The 18,387-nt window shown below is 41.7% G+C and overlaps 1 protein-coding gene across 8 annotated transcripts in view; it reads right to left on the reverse strand.

Moving 5' to 3' along the window:
* The window catches only part of MPPED2 (metallophosphoesterase domain containing 2), a 173,023-nt gene that overhangs the window by 67,683 nt on the left and 86,953 nt on the right, over positions 1–18,387 (reverse strand). The gene's annotated exons all lie outside the window — the stretch shown is intronic.

The following is an 18,387-nucleotide window of genomic DNA, read 5'->3' on the forward strand; positions in this document are numbered from 1 at the left end:
TGAAAATAATCAGTGGAAAAAAAATAGGTTCAACCAGATATTCAACCAGATATCAGCCATGTCTGATACTCTTAATTCGTGAAGATCCATGTTTCCCTCCAGTAGCATTTCCCTTCAGTGTGAGAACTTTCTTTAGCATCTCTTATGGTGTGGGTTTGTTAGCAATGAATTTTCTTTGATTTCCTAAATTTATCTGAAAATGGTATTAATTTGTTTTTATTCTTCAAAGCTATTTTCACCGGCTATACAATTCTGGGTTTGCATTTATTTTTTTCTTTTTAATTCTTTAAAGAAGTTTTTCTACTATCTTCTGACCTCCATGGTTTGATGAGAAGTCCGATACCATTTTACTCATTGTTCACTATATATAATATGCTGTTTTAGTATCTGGCTGCCTTAACTATTTTCTCACCTTCTCTCGACTTCAGTAATTTGACTATGCTATTCTTAAGCATAGTTTACTTGATATTTTCCCTCTCGGGGGTTCACGGATCTTTTAATTTGTATATTTATGGTCTCTCAACAAATTTGGAGATTTGAGGGCCCTTATTTCCTCAAATAACTTTTTGGCTCTATTCTCTCTCCTATCCTATAGGTCTCAGATTACCTGTATGTTATACTTTTGCTATTGTCCCAGAGATTACTGAGGCTGTTCATTTTTTCAGTAATTTTTCCTTCTCTTCTTTAGACTGCTGAACTTCTATTAAACTACCATCAAGTTTTCTCATTCTTTTCTCTTGTAGAGAGAAAAATCTGCTGTTAAGGCCATACAGTGGATGATGTATTCAATTATTACATTTTTTTTGGCCCCAAAATTTCCATTTGGTTATTTTTTATTTCACGTCTGATATCTCCTAACTTTTTATTCATTATAAACATATTTTCTTTATCTTTACTTGGCATAATCACAATAGCTGCTTTATTTTTTAAGATTTTATTTATTTATTTGAGAGAGAGAAGAGGAAAGAGAGAGTGTGTGTGTGTACAAGATAGGTACACACTTAGGGAGCTGTCCTCCCCTTGGTCCTCCCCTAGGGAGGAAGAGGGAAGACGCAAGAAGAGGGAGAGAGAGGGAGGGAGGGAGGGAGGGAGGGGGAAAGAAGAGGGAGAGGGAGAAGCAGACTCCCCACTGAGTTGGAAGCCTAATGCAGGGCTTAATCCCATGACCCTGGGATCATGACCTAAGCCAAAGGCAGACATTTAACCCACTGCTTGACCTAAGGACCCATCACAGCTGCTTTAAAATCCTTTTCTGATAATTCTGATATCTGACTTATCTCAAGGTTGGCCTCTTTCATTGTCTTTTCCTTTGACAATAGTCACATTAATCCTGGCTCTTCACATATCAAGTAATACCAGATACTCTAATGTCATTGTTGTGGCGACTCTGGATTCTGTTATATTTCTCAGAAGAGTGAATGTTCATGGTGTGCCTTAGCAGGCAATTATCTTGGTTGAAATTAAACTCTAAACTCTGTCATGTCTGTGGTGGGCAGTAGTCCAGACCTCTGTTTAGACTGCTTCCCATCACACATAGCTCAGAAATCAACCAGAGACTTGGACAGAGATTACACACAGAATTTGGTGTTTCTCTTATTTGGCTCTTTTTTTTTCCCCCCTAGAATTTCCCCGCACTTTGTCGTGGCTCTAGTAACTATGAACTTCTTTAAAGGGCTCTTCCTGTATAAAAGAGCAGGCTCTCTGTTGGAATTTTAGCCACCCAATGCTATAACTCTGCCCAACTGTGGCTTCGCTCAGAGAAAAGCCACAGAAATGGAAAACTCACTCTATGCTTGATGCTTCTTCCTCCAAGTCTCAATCCCCTCCAAAAATCTACCTGCTTGGGTTGACTCTCCAAAGCCTTTAGGAAGTTACTTTTTATTTTTCCAGAGTTCATAGTTATTACAGGAGGTTCAATATGTTAGCTTATTTTCCCTTAAGTGAAGCAGAAACCTATAGTACTTTTTTTTTAAATGAAGTTTTAAATCAATAACCATGTGTGTGTATGTGTACGTGTTAAGACAAATGTAAATAAGCAAAGGAATGATAAGAATTCAAATTAATGTTTACCTGCAGAAAAAAGAGGGATAAAAGGAGAAAATACACAGATTAATTCAAATTACACTCAGTGTGCTAGTTCTCTGGCTGGGTGTAGGCTAATAGGTATTTACTGCACTATTCATAAATGGATAAATATCATGATAGTAACAAGGCCTATACATAGACCAGTGATGACCCTGTGTCCTGAACCAAGGACTTCCAATATATTTAATTCTGCGCATCTAAAAACTAGCGTTCACAGAGTCCTCATCTTGTTTCTATATTCTTGAAAAGTCTATTAACAAGATTCTGACAAGCTCCAGGTATGAAATGGCTAAGGATTTATGAGATTCATTTATAGGTAAAATTTATGTACCATTCAAATTTAGGGATGTCTTAGACACATGGTTAATAATGAGGAAACCCCCTGACTAATGTCATTTTGAATAAGAGAGATAAAAAGACAAAACCATGCATGGTGTGTATTGTTTCTTTGTTCACAATACATACAGGCTCTTTGACCAAGACAGGGAGAAGTTCCCAAGGGTGTAGAAGCAAGAAAGAAGCAAAGAGAGTGAGTGTTAAGAATGTTGAAGCGTTCTCAAAGCAGCAGAAAACTTCAGCTTGCATGCCTAAAAGCATATCCACATGTCAAGGACCGTGGGACATTTTCCCAGAGGGGACTGGACACGAAGCTTCCCTGGTCTTAGTATCTTAAACTAGGCTGAATGGAACACCAGGGAATATGCTGGAGGGAGGGAGAGAGCACACTGGCCAAAGGGGTGGAAAAAGTGATGCAATCAGAGGGCTCTTTCCCATCTCTAATTTTATGACTCTCCGTAAAAAGGAAGGAGAATTCAAACCACTTCAAAATAAGATCAACGGAGACCTGGCTTGGAAGAGTGGATCCGATAAAAAAAAGTTTATAAAGATTTATTTCCATGGTTGATAATCACATACCATGCCAAAGGTATCTCCATCTGACTACTGTTTTTCATAGCATATATAGGGTAAAATTTTAAACTAATGCAGAATAATTTCTCTGGGAATTGAGAACAGTAGGGAGAGAATCTACAAACAATATTCACTGTAAAATAAAGGCTTTCCTTCCTGACAATCAAAAGCTTGACAAATCATGCTAACGTTTTATTTCTCAGGATTTTTAAAAGAGCACAACAAACAGAAAGCTCCTCACTTGCTTGCTATCTGGTTTGATTTTAAGGCGAGCGCAATTCCAAAGACAAACCTCAAAAGGAAAAAAAAAATAGCATTAGATTTTCTTTTTTTTTTTCTTCTTATTTGATGGCATTAATAATAAATGGTATTTTCCTAAGTCAAGTAAAAAAATAAAACCAAAAAACAAAAAACCTTTCTGTTGCTTTCTTTGAAACATCCCTAAAAGCACATTTTAAAGACTATGCTTTAGAAAACTTTGAGACAGACAGAAATTCACTAAATGCTCTAAAATTCAGAATCTCTAATCAACTGAACACCCCCAAGGGTATGAGGAAATAGGGCCTCTTTGGGGAAAGGGAATCCTAATTATGTGGCCTGCTGGAGAGGCACCCAAGTTTATGTCAGTAGCAGATTCTGATAAGATAGGCACCAAAAGAATCAGGTCTGGACTGTTTCAACGGCGGGGGAGGGGGTGTTGGTGTAATGTTGGTATTTAACTGTGATCTAGAGGCCAACAAAGGGCAGGGGGGACAAAGCAGAGCCTAATGAAGCTGCTAGTGTCTGGGGTGAAAGAGCCACAAAGCCTTTCAAATTAGCAGCTGAATCCTGACACTCATTAGTGATTATACATGCAAAGGCGGCAATTTAAAGCTCCAACCAGTAAAACAGCCAAGACACCGCATAACACACAAAGGAAATAAAGTATGTACAAAAATAAAGAACTAGAACCTTTCAAATGTCTTCCCTTTCACATTTTGACATTTTTCTTTTTCTTTTCTTTTTTTTTTTTTTAATATTAATGACAAGACTGCAGAGTGCTTACCTTCCAATTTAGTACTAAAATAATTACCACTGCGACTAAAATGAGACTTTCATTTTTTTTTTTTTAATCAAGGAAGGTCTAGTCAGGAATTGCTTCTGCTAAGTTCTGTACAAGACATAATATACTCTTGTTAACTAACAAAACCAATAAATCAAGCTGAAGCACTTATTAAAGTATCTTACAGCACTAAATTTATCACTGATGACAAATTTAATTTGGGACTCTGACAGTTTGCTCCTCGCTTGTACTTCCAACAGATTTCTTTCTTTCTTTTCTTTGGTGGGGGGGAAGGGGGAGGAGGGAAGTGGGGGGTGGCAGGCAATTATTTTACAAATAATGAATGCTGAAATTTACTAGAAATTTTTGGAGCTGTAAAAGACAACTTCTGATAGAAAACGGTGTTTCTCCCACAGCGTCACTGTCACTGGGGAAAGTTATGCATTAAAATTCTTTTCCAGCGGTTCTGTCCTTCGCACATTAGAGTTAGCAGAATTTTTAAAATGGTGATAATGAGCACTTTACGAAGCAATTTATAATCATCACTCAGTTAACCCACACTCTATCTCCACAGTTAGGTCAGTGCACGTCCCTTGATAATGAAGATAAGAAAATTGAGATACTGAGTTTTCCCTACCGAACAGGTAGAATAATTTTAATCTATGGCAAGGTCATTCTGCACAAGGGAGGGTGAAAAGTGAAGAAATTCACAGGATTGTGTTGGATTTTCTTATAATTACCCAATACTGTAGCTAAAAGGATGATATTCCCAGTTTAAGTATCAGAAGAGAATTACATTACAAATACACATAAAATTATTATTAATAGGCAACCTTTGCTCGACACCATACTTCCAGACTACATGATGTGAATGTTGCCTTATCTTCCGTTCCGGTCAATCTCACTAGTTTATTGTACGACACATCCAGGTTACGTAAGTTATATTTTTCTATAAACTTTTCCTCCTCCTAAAACATAGCTCTACAATTCTACATTAGCATTTTCTTGTTGTGTTTTCAAATGGTGTTTTCTTTCTTGACAATGCAATCAGCATATAGAAACCAAATTTCACCGCCTGGTCCCAGTTAAGGCAAAACCAAGCAGCCTGAGCCACAGCCTGACAAGGAGAACACATTAAGCTCTGGAACAAAAGCATCCAAGTCGACCTGTTTTGCAGACTGATTAATAGAAACAAGCTCCAAGGACTAATCACAAGCCGAGCCCTGTTTTGCAGATTAATAGAACAAAGACACAGGAGAGGAAGGGAGGTTACAGCACTGGAATACCAATAAGCAAAGGTAGACGCCAGGCTTTCCTCTACTCAGGTCACCTCCTCTAAAACCAGATTTACTGACCCCAGACCCAGGGTGTCCCCTTCAGGGATGACTTAAAACGCAGCACTAAAGAGGTCTGGGTTCTCTCCATCACCCTAGCACCAAAGGAGCCACCTAGGTTCCACCTTCTTTGGTGATTCTGATTAAAGAGGAAACAAAATTTCTCAGCAGAATGATGCATGAGTTGGGGTGCTTTCAGAGGATCTTTCCCACTTCAGCCAGACAAACCACAGCACTTGTTGATAGGGACAGACACTTCCCCTTCCCCATCTTTTGCTTTTGCAATGGCCGGTCACACAGGTAATCTGGGAAGTGTGTTCTTTCCTGCAGGCACAGCCCATATCCAAGAACTCCATTCACAAAGTTTGAATAAGGGAGTCAATTTCCAAATTACCCCTAGACACACATTTTACAACTGGAGAATGTGGCTTTCTTTCCTGACTGTAAAAATAAAATTTACCCACTCTAAGAATATACGAAAGCCCAGGAAACTAGAATGAAAAGCGGGGGGGGGGGGGGGGGGGGGGGGGGGGGGCGGCACTCATAAAAGAAAATCGCTGTTATAGTTGCGGTATATTACCTCTCAGTTTTCATTTTCTCTCTATATTTATACACATTCTTTATAATGTTACGATCCCTCTGTATATTTTTGGTGGGGATATGGCTTTTGAAATGCTCAGTGCCAAGCATAAGAAGAAAAACATACCACTGCTCTCTGACGACTGATGTTAATTCTTGAATGACTAAAACCAGGTGAGTATATGAATTTTTGCTGAAATTGTAAAATCTTATTCATGTGAGATCTGGCAAACTAAAGACGGTTTACACAGCTTGAGAGACAATCTTTAGGAATGGAAAGGTCTACTTTTTGCCTGATTTCTCTCCATGATGATTTTCTGCAGCAACTACTTTCTTTTCTTTTTCTTTCTTTTCTTTTTTCTTTCTCTCTTTTTCTTTTTTGTATACAAAGTTTTTTTGGTGTCATTCGAAGAGTATTTGAGTCAACGGACAAAGACAATGGATTTTCTCTGCCATATTTGTATTCACTTTATAATAATCCAATGATTCTGTTCATTGCAACCATCAACAAAGTAAAAATACATTTATAATGAAAATCACAAATTTCAGCAGTTATAAAATCTCAGAACTGACTCGAGAGCACAGTTAAGCCTGTGGTTTACAGGCTAGCCAAACTTCAAAATTTCCAAAGAAGTGATCGTGTTTCTCTTTGGCTTTTCAGGAGGCTTCAAACTCTACAGAAGATAATTCCTCTAGCAAATAAACTTAAAACCAGCTCTTCCTTCTAATTGTAATACTGAACAGCACATACAAAGTGTTGGCACACGGAAGGTAGGTACCCAATACCCCAGAAATCCCCCTGTCTTTCACCTGCCTGCCTCCGAAGCCGCCCCGCGAGGAGCAACCAGATAAACTCTGGTAAGAGCTGTCTAAAAGCACAAAGGGGGGGTGCCTGGGTGGCTCAGTGGGTTAAAGCTTCTGCCTTCGGCTCAGGTCATGATCCCAGGGTCCTGGGATGGAGCCCCGCATCAGGCTCTCTGCTCAGTGGGGAGCCTGCTTCCTCCTCTCTCTCTGTCTGCCTCTCTGCCTACTTGTGATCTCTGTCTGTCAAATAAATAAAATCTTTAAAAAATTTTAAAATAAAAATAAAAGCACAAAGGTTCGGGCCAGCATTATACACATACTTAGGGTTTCCATTTTCCTACTCACTCTGCTTGACCTCCAGGTAAATATTTGCCCTTACAGAATTGTATTTTTTTCAGGGAGAGGTTGAACTGGGCTAAGAAAAGGAACTTCCTTGCTGTTTCCTTTGAAAACAAGGGAAGTATCAAGGAATGCTTAGTAAAGGAGGCATCATAAGCATAACCTATAGTCCTCATTTCAAATGCTTCCCATGGATGTATTTACTTATTTACTTTTTAAAGACTTTATTTATTTGAGAGAGAGAGAGAGAATACTGGGGGAGGGGTGCTCAGAGGAGAGGAAGAAGCAGGATTCCCACTGATCAGGGAGCCTGATTGGGGGCTCCTTCCTGGGAACCTGAGATCATGACCTGAGCCAAAGGCAGACACTTAACCAACTGTGCCACCCAGGAGCCCCAGATTCAACTATTTAAATAATATAAAAGTAAACCCCACAAACTAAGTCTCTTAAACAAATTTCCTTTCCACAATCTTTTTGTTTTGTTTTGTTTTTGCGTTAACACCAAAGGAAAAGAAGAAAAAGCAGGAAGGTGGCTAGTAACAAGCTGACAGCAGATTTGCAACTAGTCTTGCCACCAACAATTTCTGATTAGGTTTTAGTCCAGCATCTCTTATTTGGTTTTGTAAATATCAAAGCAAGGAGGTTTTTTTTTTCTATTGATTCCTGATTTACAATAAAAATAGACACCCCAACTAGAGCCAGTGGGAGGGGGATAGATTTTTTAAATCATTAAGATAATAAAAAGGTTTTCCCGTTTCTGTCTTTGGTAGTCCACTTTCTAGAACCATGGTTCTCCCAGCTACATTCCATTGCTCAGGAAGCCTCCTGTGGTATGGAAAGTATTAAGTATTCCGTATTAAGACTGACCCACCAGTCAGTCAGTGGGCACTGACCCACGCCACCATTTCAATACATACTGTAGCCTGAAACTGAGTAAGAGAAACAGTGATCTCCAGTTATTAAGCCAGGTAGGCATCAGGGCACTTAGTTTCATGTTCGACCGTTTTGTACATGATGTGTAAAAGAAGTGCCTTCCCAGTTTTAGGAAAGGGTGGAAAATCAGTGTGTTAACTCTGACTTTTTTTCTTCCTTTATAAAAAGCATTGGTTTTATGTAGCTTTCGATGTTGATTTACTGTAGGTTCACATGGAATTTCAGAATTACTTTTTTTTGGGGGGGGGATGTTATCTACCCTAACGAGACCATGTCAGACATTAAGGACATTAGGACTGAAAGCGTCTAAATTACCCAATATTATCACCAGAGACTTCAGATGCTGGCTTGGGAAATTTCATCTTGGGAAGAACGTGACGGAGGTTGGTTCCTAACCACCTTCTCTAGTTTGTCTTTATGCGAGAGGTGCTTCCCTTTGTTGCCTTCTCTTTTGCCACAAATTTCATCCTTGGACATTATTGGTTTTTATAACTGTATTTACACTTTAACCAAGATGATCTTTTCGCAACAATGATATTGGCGCAACAGTCTTTCTATGTTCTCCCCTGGATTAATACAGATTTGTAACTCATCTGGCCAGCTTTTACAGAATGCACGCAACATTCTGCAAACCACAGTCTTTCACACTTGCCCCTAGCTTCCTGCTTGAGCAGCCCCACGGAACATTCCATATTCAATATATAGTCCCCGCCCAACATTACCTTTATTTTTCCTGGGTGAAAATGCACTACACCAAGAATTACTCATACATTTCAAACGATACTTCACGAAAGTGACCTTAAAAATCCCCCCTCTGCCGGGCGCCTGGGTGGCTCAGTGGGTTAAAGCCTCTGCCTTTGGCTCAGGTCATGATCCCAGGATGCTGGGATCGAGCCCTGCATTGGGCTCTCTGCTTGGCAGGGAGCCTGCTTCCTCCTCTCTCTCTGCCTGCCTCTCTGCCTACTTGTGATCTCTGTCAAATAAAAATTAAAAAAAAAAAATCCCCCCTCTGCCTTCATGTAACAGACATCTATTCCATGTCTTTTGACCAAATGCTGCCCATGTATGGGGAGCACCTTTCCTAAATGGTTTCCACTCACCCAGATCATAAGGAACTTGCTGTGCAAGGAAGCTGTGCACTATTTGTTTTTAAAAATTCTCTTTCTCTCTTACACACACAAACAGGAGGAATCATTTTCCTAAACTATGCTTCCTATTCATCTTTTTTCTGCCTCTCTTCACTTCTCCCCTTCTCCTCTGAGGTACCAGCATAAGAAAAGAAAACAGAACAGAACAAACTCAAAACCAACCAACCAAATAAACAAACACAAATAATAACCGTTATTAAAACTACACAACTGTTACCTTTCAGGAGAGAAAATAGTATTTACTGAGCATTTACTGAGTGCCAAGAACTTAACATACATGACCACATTTTAATCCCATAAAAATACACGGAGCAGTGAAAAACACAAAGGCTTTGTCGGGGGTTGACTTCCAGTTCTGCCACTTTAGGAAATGTGTGTCTTTGGGTGAGTTAGTTAACTTCTCTCACTTCCAATTTTTATCATCTCCCAAATGGGGGGGTAATCTTACTTTCTTTATAGGGTCGATGTAACACTTAAAAACAACGTGATTTAAGCTACCTTGATGTGGGTGATGCTTAATATACAGTGGTTATTACGATCTGCATACCCATTTGACAGATGAAACTATGCCTCGGAGAGATGGAATAATTTGCTTAACAAAGTAAGTGTGCCCTAAACGATAAAACTGAGCCTCAAGTTTGCTGGGGCCAGCTGTTTCTAAAGGCCAAAGCCTGCAGCCTCCATCCTCCACGCCTCCTTTCAGTGGGGAAAACAGGGTTGCAGGTGTTTAAACTATGCCCAGTCTGGGGATTAGACCTTTCAGGCTACGTCCGCCCACTGGGGAGATTCTGCTAGAAGTTTGTTAAACCTGAAGAACAGATGGCTTAAGGGGAGAGCAAGTCAGAAAGAAGAGCTTAGCCCAGTTTCGACAAAGCCTTCACTGTCAGAGGGATGTCCCTGAGCACAACATGGTTTGGCCTGTCCCCCAACAAGCTCCCTCGGGCTTAGAGGTGAATCATTAGGAGGTGAGTGACATCATGTCTTGACTGCTTCTCACAGAGCAGCCCAGAAGGGCAGAGGGCCTCTCTCCCATGGAGCAGAGAACAGAGCATGGCTTTGATTATCACGCCCCTATTGTGAAGCGACTTTGGCAGCCCACAGACTCATCAGAAGGGTGAAAAGGGAGGAAAGCTATGCAGATGCGGTGCTGGGCCAAAAGGGAGCCACTCAGTGGCAGTGGTACCGCCAACATTATGCTCCAGGGTCCATTCCACGTTCACCATTGCTCATCGGGAGGATTAAATGAGCCTGGGGAGTTACTGGAACTTACTGGTGAACACATGGGCTCTCGGGCAGAAGGACAAGGGAGGAGGCAGGGCAGCAGCAGTGATTGGAACCAGGCAAGTCTGGGTCAAGCCCGTCAACTGGACCCCAGGGCACTCACGGTCTGGGGATACCCGGAGAAATTCACATTACACTTACAGTTCAGAGTATAAACTCAGAAATCCAGGTTGGTCAAAGAGCTTGACAGAATCCACATGACTTTAATTCATCTCAAAAAATTCAGTCACTGGGAATTTGACCATTAAGAAAAGAGAGAGAATACCACATGTCGGATAACTGATTCCTAACGTCCAAAGAATGTTCCGAGTGCCCAGCTGGTCTAGCTTCCTACCAAACTTACACTTACACTGACTGCTTTTGCTGCGGCTTGAAGAAAAGGTCTTCAAATCTAATAGAAACTTCTATAGTAGCTCCTAGCCTGGGGATAAGGCATCTGAAGTAAAGAAATGACAAGAAAGAACCTAAAAATACTGCTGGAGTCTTCCTTTGAAATTTCCCACTGCCTTCAAGATGAGGTTTGTCCAACTACTCCCATTCCTCCCCTTTTTATTAAAGCACGCTCACCTGGAGAGATGTTAGGCTCTCTGTATTTACTTACGCATGTTCAGGATGGATCTAATACGAACAAAGCTCACAAACATAGTTTAGTGCTCTGTTTGGTTCCACTTTGCCCTACCATCTCTATCTAGTCCTCCTTGCAGATTCATGGCTATGCTTGATCTCATACTGGAAATATTCTGTCCTTTGCAACTTCTGACTCCTCTGGGTAGATCTTCAGTCCATCCGCCACAGACCTACCTCCACCACCATCACCCTCATTCATTCATTCAGCTGAAATGGACAGAGCACCCACCATGGGCCAGGCACCAGGCTCCCTGACCGGGGATGCAGAGAACAAAGCTGACAGGGTCCTTGCCCTCCGGGAGCTTAGAGCCACTGTGCCATCGCCTTCCATCACCCAGCAGCAACTGTGGGTTAAAAAGGAGCCAGTTGGGGGGCGCCTGGGTGGCTCTGTGGGTTAAAGCCTCTGCCTTCGGCTCAGGTCATGGTCTCAGGGTCCTGGGATCGAGTCCCGCATCGGTCTCTCTGCTCAGCGGGGAGCCTGCTTCCTCCTCTCTCTCTGCCTGCCTCTCTGCCTACTTCTGATCTCTCTCTGCGTCAAATAAATAAATAAAAACTTGGTGGGGGGGGAGCCAATTGGTGTAACATGAGAAAATGAAAAAAGGGCCAGTAGCGGGCCGGCCGGCCAGGTCTCAGTGGTAAGGGTTGGGGCACGCTCCCTGGAGCACGGTGTGTGGGCCCAAGCCAGGCAGGCCTGACTGCAGCAGGGGCACACGGCCAGCTCTCCCTTCTTGGTGCGTATGCCCGGGGCTAAAGTCTTTCTCAGCTGATACCTGGTGCTACAGAGGGAATAAGCCACAGGCACCCAATACTTACTCCCTGCTGATGGTACACGAAGGAATCGTGAGTCATTTCTAGGGAGCAGAAGGACCAGAAGGAGGGGATCCACGTCTCATGACACACTGAGACACAGATTTTTCACAGAAAACCCTAGGCTCTGCAGCTCATCAGGCAAACAAACACTGGATTGATTATTCCTTCATCTGTCCTGTCCATATCCCTATTTTCCCCCAGGAGCACCTCACCCAGAATCTTGAGAGCTCCTAAAGAGTATTAGCCTGGATTTCTGCGTGCCTTTTCTGCAACTGGATGGAAAAAGGTAACTCTTCAAGTGGCCCCTTCCTGAACTGCCTCAGGTCAAGGAGTAGAAGGACATCTGGTTACTAGGATATCCTGGTCTAGTCTGAGCAGCTCAGCATAAGGAAGGCTAGATTCTAGTCCTATTTCTCTCCAATCCCTTTGGGCACCGTCTCTGTCAAAAACCCTATCTTGGCTTCCTCTGTCAAAAGGAGGCCATCCCGAGCAGCACCTGACATATGGGCACTTATTTTTTGCTGGCTATTATTTTTTTTAAAGATTTTATTTATTTATTCAATAGATCACAAGTACGCAGAAAGGCAGGCAGACAGAGGAAGGGAAGCAGGCTTCCTGCTGAGCAGAGAGCCTGATGCAGGGCTCGATCCCAGGACCCTGAGACCATGTCCCAAGCTGAAGGCAGAGGCTTTAACCCACTGAGCCACCCAGGCACCCCAATGCCGGCTATTATTAATCATTGCTATTAATACATGTTTACTTCAATCGTTTAGAATTATTTTTTTAACTTAGATTTTAATCATTTAGAATTGCCATGAAGCCCAAATGAGAGACTACATGGGACAGGCTGTGAGTGAAGTCATCACGCAAATGCAAGCTTATGACTGCTATTTGCTGGGTGAGGTTCTCTCTCAGAACATGCAGGCAAAAATTTAATCCACGCCGATAGCTGATAGTAAGCACATGCGAATGCACGCAAACACTTCTGTGCCCCCCTCACATACTTCTACACAGCTACCACCGCCACGTCAGATAAAAGCATCAGGACAGGCTTGAAGGGTTCGGATGGAGTGGGATGGAAAGGTACACGTGGGATCCAACTGCACGGGCTCTGCAGGACTCGGCTTTGGAACTGGTACTTACTGATATGGCTACGTACGAATGGGAGGTAGAAAGCAAAGTGATCGGTTTTGCTTTCTCCTTTTTCAAATAAACAGGGCAGTTGTTAAACCAGAAGTGAATCTGATCCCATGCAGCTTTAAGAACAGTCAGCTGCATTCTGGAACAGGCAAAAATGTAAACAGAGCCTGTAACTCTAGAGCAAAGGCAGGACACCCATAGGTTTCATATGGGAGAGTCTACGGGCCCCGTGCCAAGAAAAATGAAATGTTAGCCTGGGCCTTTAAACAGAATCATGTAAAAGCGGAGTGCATATTTGTTTAACACACACACAGACCTTTTTCTGTGCCAATACCTTTCTGAACCCTCCTGAGTAAAAGCTGGAATCCCTGAGACGGTGGTAGGAACCAATATTGTTTGTCCAGTCCTGTTCTTTGGCATGAAAGGACTTTCCTGCTGAACATGGAGAGGTTTTTTTCTCCCCCCCACTTTTTTTTTTTTTTTTTGGTTGGCCCAAGTTAATTACAAAGTATGACTGTGAAAATAAAATAAATGAGCCCATTCTACCCATCCCCATATCTGAATTCTATCATACGAGTTGCCAATTGGTTTCCTAATCCTCTTACTCAATATCTGCTGTTAATTTGTTCGCTATTTCAAGAACTTGAAGACTGTCAGCAAAATACATGATGCATTACAAAACTTATAATTGGAAATAAAAACATCTGAAGCTTTTCTGACAGGGTAAACATAAAGTACTATTGCACTGATCAGAACAAGGAAACGTGAGCAAACTTGTAGCTATTTCTGTGCAGACACAATTACAAATGCTAACTCCCACTTTTTAAAAACGCTGAGAAAATTATATCTAAATGAAGGAATGAATGGACTCAACATGTTTGTGGATCTGCAATGAGGGGCAGGGAGGAAGGGAAAAAACCATCCTGCTCACACTTCCTTTACAGAAGCAACTCCATGGGCTTTCTCTTGTTCTGCAGCCATTTTAGAATTAACACTGTCTGGGGCCCGATCTAATTGTCCTGCCACAGAAGTTAAGGCACTTCCTCCACAGTTACTCAATCTGACAAATTACACCTGGGTCTACTCTAACATGAAAAAGTGTGTTCTTTGTTCCTGACCTCTTGGTCAGCATAGAGATCAAATTCCTGGACATCGGAAAGCCCTGCTCATATTCATTAAAAGCCACGGGAGACCAGCCCTGCATTTCTGTTTCAAGAGGGGAACAAGGTGCAGCCACCGCCAAACAATAAGACTGCTCTGCTGGGGTCAGAGCACTACGGGCATATATATATATATATATTTTTTTTTTTAACTTTTTGCAGCTTGGCTTCTGATCAATTAGTACCTGGGTTTTTACCCCCCCCCCCACACAAATACAGCATCTTCATCTTAGTATCAAAAGAACAACCGAAACAAACAAACAAAACAAAACCACAAAGGCGCTGGTCGATTTTTAAATGGCAACTGAGTTTCCTGAAATCTGTTTGTACTAAGATGCTGGCTAGAGATCCAGGAACCAAAAATACAAAGCTGATTTTAAAAATTCCACCTTTCCCCCCTACCTTGTGGCCAAACATTAAAATTTTGTCTCTGCCTTCAAACCATACCCTCAGCTTTTGGAAAAGAGAGAACTCAAAGTGATCATAAACAGGAAATCAGGAACCAAGGTGGTGGCAGAAAAATCAACACAAGGGATGCAAAAAATCCACAAGCTTTCCTGTCGTGGGACCCAAGTCCTTGGCAGACCTAATCGCCTGGCAGCACAAGACCGTCTCCTTCTCCCCCAAAGAGGGAGAGGAAAACACAGCTGGAGAAGTTAAGAAAAGCTGTGTCTAAACCATTACTGCGAATACATCAGGCTTCATTCCTTTCTTCCAGATACTTGGAAAAACAAGATGGTGAAGGAATATGTACAGAAACCGCAGAACCTGCCATGAGACCTCCTAAGCCGGGGGTGCTGCCTGGATCTGGTCAACTCTTTTCCTCTTTCCAAGGGAGCACCTTTCTTCCGGGACAAGGCAGCCCACTTACATCTTCTTCTGTGTAAGTAGGCCACCGAATTTCCTCAGACCTCGTCCCTGAGAATCTAAGAAGGACCCCAGTGTACCCCTATTGCAAACACACATGGATCCTTGGAAGTGTTGCAAGTTATTCTCCAGGTACAGATTCTAGCTAAATTGTAAATTAGAGACATTGCTTTAATTCTCCTTCATCTTTGGGAAGCTTTCAGCTGTGCTATAAGCTAAAACAGCATAATGAATATAGACTAATATTCCTCTTCAATACTGAAAGCAAGTCACAATCTACATTTTTAAAACACAGGAGTTACCGCTGTCTTTCTGGTGGGACGGGAATCCCCTCTGAGAAATCCGTGACAGGATGGAAATCCTTTGTATCAAGGATCTTATTTTGATCTATGTTTGGAAATTAAGACCACTAGTAATATCAAAGTTCACTGGAAAAGCCCGGGAACCAAACTTAAATGGGTTTACATTGTTTGGGGGCTGGAATAACTAACGGGTAACTGAGCAGACATTCACCTATGGGTGGGTCTCAGGGATGGGGAAAAACCTAACTTCTGAAGGGAGAAAAGCAATGGCTCTGGTATAAATCCCCCCTCAACGTTGCTTCCAGTCAAACTCTTAAGTGAAAGTGCTTACAAAGTATACAAGATTAAAATAATCAAGCATGCTGGAAAATATGGATACTCTGAAAAGTTTAGCTTTGGTGACCATTTCAGCGAGTGCTGGATAAGAGATACTAGGGCAGACCTTGCTGGTCCTATTTCACAAAAAGAGAAGTTCAAGGATTGGCCGCATGTGGCTCAATCAGTAGCGGTGAAACTTAAGCTCCAACACACCCTATCTGACTGCACGTCTAACAGTCTTCAAACGAAGATGGGCAAAAGTATAAAGCAGATTTGGAAGATTAGCCCCCCTTATCAGTAATAGCTCACACTCATTAGATGCTTACTCTATGCCAGAAGTCTTTGGGGTGCTGTGGATGCATTAACTCATTTAGCCTCATAGCAACCACAGGAAAGAAGTAATGCCACCGTCTCCCACTTTAAAGATGAGAAAAGAGAGACCAGGAGATGCTCAGAAACCGGCCCAAGGTACCAGGGCTGAGTAAATGGGAGAGCTCGGAAAATCTGTGCTCTCTGCATAGAAAGGCTAAAGCACGGGCATTCCCAAATCAATGTTCAGATTATCAGCAGTCCTGGGAATATTTTATAAAAATTTTTGAATCTAAATTCAATTTAGTTAACATATACTGTATTATTCACGTCAGGGATAGAATTTAGTGATTCATCAGTCTCATGTAACACCCAGTGCTCATTATATCCACTGCCTTCCTTAATGCCCATCACCCAATTACCCCAAATCAGCTCACCCACCTCCTCTCCAGCAACCCTCAGTTGTTTTTTTTTTTTTCCCAATAGTTAGGAGTCTCTTATGGTTTGCCTCCTTCTCTGTTTTCATCTTATTTTATTAATTTTAACAAAATATCTTCCCAGTGAGATCCAAATTACTGATACCTCCAAAATATATATCCTTAGCCCAAAGACAAAGCACAGCAATTCGTATGGGTGATACAAATTCCATTTGAAGATCCCCCTTATTGTAAGGAAATGCTAGGCAGGAAACAGTTAAAACTTTCTGAAAATCTCAACAAACTATGTGTAAAGACAACTTTAGGGTAACATTTCAGAAGACTCATCCTACCTACCTTCTTGATTAAACCACCCTATTAAAATAAACAATTTTTGAATGACATCAATTCAGCTCAGACATAAACATTGTCTGAAGTCTTTACGCCCCATCACATCACATATTTCCACCACTGAAAATGATTATGCCCCATCACATATTTGAATTACTATGTGGTTTGTGGGTTTTTAAAAATTTTTTTTTAATTTTTATTTTATATATTTATTATTTCTTGAGATGCTGCAAGATCTGCCTTTGGATCCAAAATCACTCCTTCATTCATCACAGCTGTCAACCAGTGTAGCTAAACCTTCTCCCAAACAGATTTTAATCTGCTCAGATAATGGAGGAAGTTTGCTTGCTATCATCACTTCAGCAACTATCAATCCAGAGATTTCTGAACGTGTGGCTTGTTCTGGAACAGCCTTCCATAATCTTTCAGAAATCATCTTCGGGTATTAAAAAAGTATATCTTAATTCCACATAGAGCTTCTCTGCCAATCAGAGGTCATTCCTAAACTACAGCATAGCCATTAAGAAGGGAGCTAGAAGGGAGGAAAAGCTCCCTCTCCAGACCTTTGTCCAGAAATGCTAATACCGACATTGAAAACATTACCATGTTTTCAGCTCACACTTGGATAGGAAGGACCAAATCCTACTGTTTGTTCTCTTGCCCTTTACCACCTTCTTGCATATACAAAACATTCCCTGATGTACTTCCGTCAATCACCACTGCGCTGGACATCACCACCGCAGATTATAAACCCCAGTGACCACACTGCCACCATCCCCCTGTCAGTCATACCGCACACCCCAGAATCAGACTCAAAATCAGCACAGGATGCTGCCAACTCAGTCTGGGTGATCACTGAGCAGCCACTTAACCTTTCTGTGCCTGAGGTTTTTTCACCAGCCAAATCAGAATCGCAACAGTGTCCATTTCTTTTTTTTTTTTTAAACTTTTTTTTTTTTAAGAATTTATTTATTTATTTGACACACAGAGATCACAAATAGGCAGAGAGGCAGGTAGAGAGAGAGAGGAGGAAGCAGGCTCCCTGCCGAGCAGAGAGCCCGGTGTAGGACTCGATCCCAGGACCCTGAGATCATGACCTGAGCCGAAGGCAGAGGCTTAACCCACTGAGCCACCCAGGCGCCCAACAGCATCTGTTTCTTAAAAGCATTTTAAGGAAAATGAGATAAAAGATAAAAAGATCTAGAACAACGCATGGCATAGAGTAGGTACTGAAGTAATAGTTCAGTCATTGTTGGGTTGATTTTAAAACAAAATATATAATTCTTGTATTCCTGCATCAGTCCTTCTGGATCCCAACTAGTAAAGCTAGGGGAAAAAAAAGATCAGCTGTTGAGAAAATAACCCCACTTTCTACTCTACAGAGGACAGACCAAACTGTCGAGTGGGATGGCCAATCTGAATTCATGCTCACTGTCTGTCCTCTTCCAGCCTTATCTGTAAATCCAGTGCAGGGCTGGGGTACTTCTCCAATTGGGTAAGTAAAGGTTAGTCCTTCTGCTCTTACATACACACAGAGCTCTCAAAAAAGTAACTTAATTAATTAATTAATTAAATCCAAAGCTCCTCTGATACTGATCTTCTAGTCTAGAACTCCCATTTTAAAGATGAAGAA

The sequence above is a fragment of the Mustela erminea genome, chromosome 9 (genome assembly GCF_009829155.1).
Source record: "Mustela erminea isolate mMusErm1 chromosome 9, mMusErm1.Pri, whole genome shotgun sequence".
NCBI lineage: Eukaryota > Metazoa > Chordata > Mammalia > Carnivora > Mustelidae > Mustela > Mustela erminea.